Consider the following 6,000-nt stretch of genomic DNA (forward strand, 5'->3'; position numbering starts at 1 on the left):
ACAGTAGATTGCCCAGGATTTCATTGCTTTTGATGCATTTGACCAAAGCAGATCATTGGTCCCTGTGTGTCATGGGAAAGTTTAGCAGGTCGTAGAGTCCAAACATCGGTGAGCTAGCTAATTGGTGGCTCCCAAGGCTGGCCACTTCTGTCCCTGACCAGACCCATGTCCAAAGCCTGGCCAACGTGGCTCTTCCTGAGTCTGTGCTCTGCCTTTCAAGCTTTCCATGATACGTGGCTCTGATGGTGTCCCCTTCCCATCCATGCACTCCCAGCCTCTGAGCCTGGGCTGCCCCCTCCATCCTTGACCTGGTGACTCTGGTGTCACCTCCTCCTGAAGCCCTTCTGATCCTCCGCTCCAGCCGCTTCCTTGTTAGAACTCTCCTTCCTCTAGAAATCACTCTGCATGCCCTCCTTTGTCTTTAGGACATTATGTCCAACCCCCTGCCCAGTTCTTGAGAGTAGCAATTCTGGCTCTTGTTCTAGCCCCGTCCGTCCCAGCCTCTCTTGAGCACCTGTTCTGTACCAAACACTATGCTTGGCACTTGGAGTACAAACACAGGCAAAGGAGCGCTGCCCTAAAGAAGCTGGCAAGTTCACCCCCAGCACCTGCTGAACACTGGGGGTTGGAGTTGACTCGGCGTGCCCTGTGAGCACCAGTTTGGTCTTCAAGAACCCCGAGTCTTCTCTGTACCCCTCCGCCACAACCCAACCCAGGCTTAATCATGGAAATCTGGATTCACTGGTTTAGCTAAAGTGGACGAAAGGTAATATCATTTGGAAAATGTTCGCATACCCTTGACACGGCCCATGTGAGAATCTAAACTGCTAACTTAAGTTACTAAATGGGAAGGGTGTTGGATTTCGGTCAGAAAACCAGAGATTGAATCTTGTCTTGTCTTCTGATGACTGTGAACCAGTCATATCTCCCAGCCTCGATTTCTCTATCTGTAAAATAGGAAAAAGAATATTCCTACTGTCCACTCACACGGCTATTGTAAAGAATGTGTTACGTAAATATTAGTGGCTGTTGTCAGTTCCTCCGAAGTGGGGGATGTGTGTAGGATTATAGAATCATAGACAGAATCGGAAGCAGAAGTCTGCTAGAACCAGCTGAAACCCGGCTTGCAAGGCTTGATTGTTAACATTTCAGTACAAAAGTTGATTGTTAAATTTTGAGTGTGAGCATTTGTTAACATTTCAGTACAAAAGTCGATTGTTAAATTTTGAGTGAGAATTTAACATTTCAGTACGTAATGTTCTCTTCTATAAATTGTAATGTTCTCTGAGAACAGGATTCTTGGGGAGCTTCTGGAGGCAGCCTTAGTTTCAGTTCAGTTCATTAATCCCAAATGCAGCCAGGAGTTCAAATCTTTTACTGTCTCTTTCCAAATCTCCTTCACTTGGGGCCCAGCTAGTTTTCTGGAGGCCTTCCTCCTGGGTTTCAGTGTTCCCCACAGGACAGCCTGCCACCACTCCTCTGTCTTCCATCCTTCTGCCCGACTTGTGAATCCCCTTGTCTGAATGCTGACTGTGAATCACCCAAAGTCCTCCTTGGCCCTGAGAGCTTCCTGCTTATATGGTGCACACAGAGGACACACCAATCATTTCATCACTAGGAAACCATTATTTGTTGTAGGATTAAATCAATGTGAAATTAGATTTAACCATTGTCTTCTCAGTCCCACTCAGTACCTTGAAGGATCAGATCAATCATACTGAACCACACTAAATTAGATAATTATTGTCCCTATCCATTCCAGTGACTTAGCACCTTGTAAGAATCCTAACATCAGTACAAGAGTTGATCGTTAAATTGTGAATATTTATGAGTTAGAAATGGGTAAACTATCCATTACACTAGGGCTTCTTAAATTTTTCCACTTGCAACCCTTTTCACTCAATAAATTTTTATGTGATGCCGGGTGTATAATCTACAAAACAGGCATACAAATCAAACATTTGCTGATAATTCATCATGAAGAAATTTATTTTAAAATAATTCTTTATTATACCTATAATTTTACAATTTGTTAAAGATGAAAGCAAATTTGCAAGCTAATAAGATAGATGGGCTTGTTTATTTTTACATAAAGATTTATTGTTTTGTTGGTTGCTTAGATGGAAGAAAGTGATGGAGAAAATGTGGATCATTCAGACTAAACATAAAATGATGTCATATCTATTTGGAGAGCCAATAGTTAAATGCTTACCAGGACACCTATGGTTGGAACAGACTTTAGAGATAACCTAGTGTAACTGCCTCATTTTTCAGAGAAGAAAGCTGATGAACATTGAGGAAGATGATTTGTAACTCCACAGGAAGGTGACAGCAGAGGTTCGAACTCAAGTCTTCTGACCCTGGTCCCAGGGCTCTCTCCTAGTGTCTGTATTCTGTTCCTAACACTGGCTGGCGACTGACAGCTGGGAATGCCAACATCCTCTTGCTGCTGAGAAGCTGGAAAGGGCTGGCATGGGAATTTCCTAGGCTCTACGTGAACGTTGGACCAAAAGGCTCTGCTTCCTGCACCTGAGAGCCAAGCCTCCAGGCAGGTATTAGCTACTTTTCCAGGTGAGTGTCCAAACTCCTGTCCCCCTAATCTGATCATCAGCTGATGTGGAATGTAAGTTTGTTTCCCACACCGCCACCACCAGAATAGGTGTTCGGAGCTTCCTGATTGTTTATGCATCCGTAATTCAGCTTGTCTACACAGCTGGCCCATCTTGCTCTTCAGTGGGATGTGGCAGCCCACCTCTACCCCCTCCAAAAAAAACAAAAAACAAAACAAAAAACAAAAAACAAAAAAAAAAAAAAAAAAAAAAAAACAAGTCACTTTAGGTTGCAAAGTAATTTCAGTCTGACTATATAACAAAAAGGTCTGTGATGGACCCTGTTCTCTGCCCTGACTGGGCTATCCCTGGAGCATTAGGTTCAGATGGACCTGTTCTCTGCCCTGACTGGGCTATCCCTGGAGCATTCGGTTCAGATGGACCCGTTCTCTGCCTTGCTAGGACTATATCTGGAGCATTAGATTCAGATGGACCTGTTCTCTGCCCTGACTGGGCTATCCCTGGAGCATTCGGTTCAGATGGACCCGTTCTCTGCCTTGCTAGGACTATATCTGGAGCATTAGATTCAGATGGACCTGTTCTCTGCCCTGACTGGGCTATCCCTGGAGCATTCGGTTCAGATGGACCTGTTCTCTGCCCTGACTGGGCTATCCCTGGAGCATTAGGCTCATTTTGGGCACCATATTTGAGGAAGGAGATTGGGAGCTCTAGTACATCCTTGGCCCCTGCCAGGATGGTGAAAGGCCTTCAATGGCCACAGTGAAAGCAGCCACTGAAGGCCCGGGGTGTGCTCAGCCCAGAGAAGAGGTGCCTTAGAGCTGAGCAGCTGCTGGGGATTACATGAAGAATTCCCCTCCTACTTGCCCTTGAGAGCAGGGTGAGGGACGGTGGGTGGAAGGCCAGCCTTTGGGTTTGCCTTGAGAAAAACCTTCCCAGAATGACATCCGCTCGGGTGGGTCGGGAGCTGGAAGGGCGCCCACGTGCTATAATGTCCAGTTCTCTTATTCTATCGAGGAGGCGCTTCAGTGGTTTGTCCCAGGTCACAAAAGTAGTAGGTGCAGGATTTAGACCCTGTCCCGGTTTCTCCAAAGCCAGCGACCCCTCCCTAAAAGTGGGAGGAGCTGCCTTGAAAAGGAGGCTCCATGGCCGCTTTGGGGACCCACTGTAGAGAAGATTTGGAGGGAGTATGGGCTGAATTAGGCAGGTTGCTCCAACTCTGAAACGATGGGAGGCACGTTCGGATTCATTGTGAAGGAGATTCTAGATCTCCTGGAATGGGAGGGGCTGACTCAAGGGAGGGGGCTTCCCTTCCCTCTCCATTGGCCTTGAAAAGTCCTGACTGAGGTGACCCTGAGGTCAGCAGTGTCTCTGAGGGTTATTCTGAGGAAGCCCATCACTGAGGTAAACGACTGGCCCAGGATGACACAGTCGATGGGTATTAGAATAATACGGGCACCCAAGTCTCCCAGATTCTGAAGCCGGCTCTATCCGTGGCACCACACCATGTGGTGTGGACCATAAAGGTCCCAGAGCAAACGCTGTAAAAGATTACAAAAACCTGGGAGTGGTGCAGCTGCCTGAGGCTTGCCCTGCCTGCCGGGACTTGGGTGCCCGGGATCTCCTGGGCCAGTCTGCCTCCATTTCCCATGCCTAAGGCCTTCAGCGAGTGGCCAGCACGGTGCCTGTCCCACGTCTCCGCACAGCACACCTCGGGAGGGAAGTATTTCAGCTCTTTTCTATGTTCTCCCAGACCTGGGATTCCACCCATGGGAGGACTGTCCCTTGTGGAAATTCCCTCCAACAGTCCAGAGCATCTGCTGTTCGCATTCTGCTTGGGGCCCCAAGCAGCTCCCCGACTTACTCACGACCTGATGCCAGGCCCAGCTGACCCAATGGATCATGGGGCTGGGCTAGCTCAAGCTCAAAACTCTATTAATTACCCCATTTTGCAGATGAGGAAACTGAGCCTTGGAGATGTCCAAAGGATCCCACATCTAGAATGTTTTCCTCATTTTAGGGTTGAGGAAAGGGAAAACTTTGAAATTAGTGAATTGTGGACCAAGGGCCTGAAGTCGGCTCCACTCGGCCTCCAAAATCGCACACTTTGGAGGAAAGCAAGCAGCTCATCCGATGCGAGTCCCGCCCCCGGCCCAGCACTCTGTCCACCTCAGCCGGCCCGCTGATTTGGGGGCTGTCTCCTTCTATTGTAGTCTTTCCCTCAATTACATGTAACAACATTAGCACTCATTTTGCACCACTTAATTAAATGCTGTGAAGGGTTTGGGATCTCCTGCTCCCTCCTTCCCTTGCTGAGAGCTGAAGAGCCCCTGCCCAGCTCCCTGCTTTGGGTGGACCTTATGGGGGAGGGTCCCATCAGCCCCATCCAGACGGAACCCTATTGCTCCCCGCTGGAACGCTCTCCAGGCTCCAGACAACATCATCTTCCGTTGGCAGAGTCTGGGGGCCTCGGGACAAGCGGGGTGCCGTCTCGGGGCAGCTGACCAGGAAAGCCTGCTCTGGGTGGGCTAGGGAGGGGAAGGGGCCCCAATAAGGCAGCGGCTCCGGGCATCCAGGAGGGACTTTGCCTTCCTCTCTGGCGCCACCTTCTGGTCTCCGCTGAAACATGCATGGTCAGCACTGGTCAGTGCCATGCCATTCACAAGCAGTTACTAAGTGGCCCCCCCTCTGCGTGCAGAAGCAAAAGGAAGGAGGTCGCTGTCCTCCAGGGGCCGGGGACAGTTAGGGGCTCTTGTGGGAAGGGCAGGGACCTGGAGAGACCAGATTCTGCAAGGGCAAGTCCCTTCATGGCCGCCTGCCTCAGCTGCAAAATGGCTAAACAATGGCAGCCAGTCCCTACCTGAACAGAGACAGGAGCCGGTGGAGGTGGAGGACCCATCTGCCGATGGAGATACAGCAGCAGCGATCTCAGGCTGGGCTGAATAATAGAAGGACGGACAGACGGACAGACGGATGGAGATATGTGTGCACGTATACAAGCGACGTTTACTTTTGGAAGATATTCTCAGTATCCAATTCCATCACATTTTAATAACAATAATAATATGACATTAAGAAAACCAGGGTAGTCTAATGGTTAGAGAGCTGGCCTTAGAGTGTTGGTCAACTAGCATTAAATGCCTCCTCGGTACCAGGCGACAGAGTGGCTGGAGCGCAGGGCCGGGAGTCAGAGCTCGCCTTAGATACTGAATGGCTGTGTAGCACTGACACAGACACTTCCCAGCAAGTCATTGAACTTCATTTGCCTCAGTTTTTTCATAAGTGAAATGAGTTGGATCGGGCCAACCTCTCCAGTAGTTTGCTAAGAAAACCCCAAGTGGGTCACAAAGATCAGGACATGACTGAAGGAACTGAGCAGCAAAGCCTTATTAAGTGGCTTCCATGCGCATTCACGGGTGCTATGCTAAGTACG

General features: G+C 49.1%; 1 long non-coding RNA gene across 2 annotated transcripts in view; it reads right to left on the reverse strand.

The window, feature by feature from the left end:
* Nucleotides 1-2,063: 2,063 nt before the first annotated feature.
* Nucleotides 2,064-6,000, reverse strand: part of LOC141541516 (uncharacterized) — a 6,571-nt gene continuing 2,634 nt past the window's right edge. For both annotated transcript variants that reach the window (XR_012481829.1, XR_012481828.1), the window contains 2 exons: nucleotides 5,428-5,505; nucleotides 2,064-2,761 (listed from right to left, as the gene is read on the reverse strand). This is a non-coding gene — a long non-coding RNA (uncharacterized LOC141541516). The remainder of the gene's footprint in view (nucleotides 2,762-5,427; nucleotides 5,506-6,000) is intronic.

Source organism: Sminthopsis crassicaudata, chromosome 4 (genome assembly GCF_048593235.1).
Source record: "Sminthopsis crassicaudata isolate SCR6 chromosome 4, ASM4859323v1, whole genome shotgun sequence".
Classification (NCBI taxonomy): domain Eukaryota; kingdom Metazoa; phylum Chordata; class Mammalia; order Dasyuromorphia; family Dasyuridae; genus Sminthopsis; species Sminthopsis crassicaudata.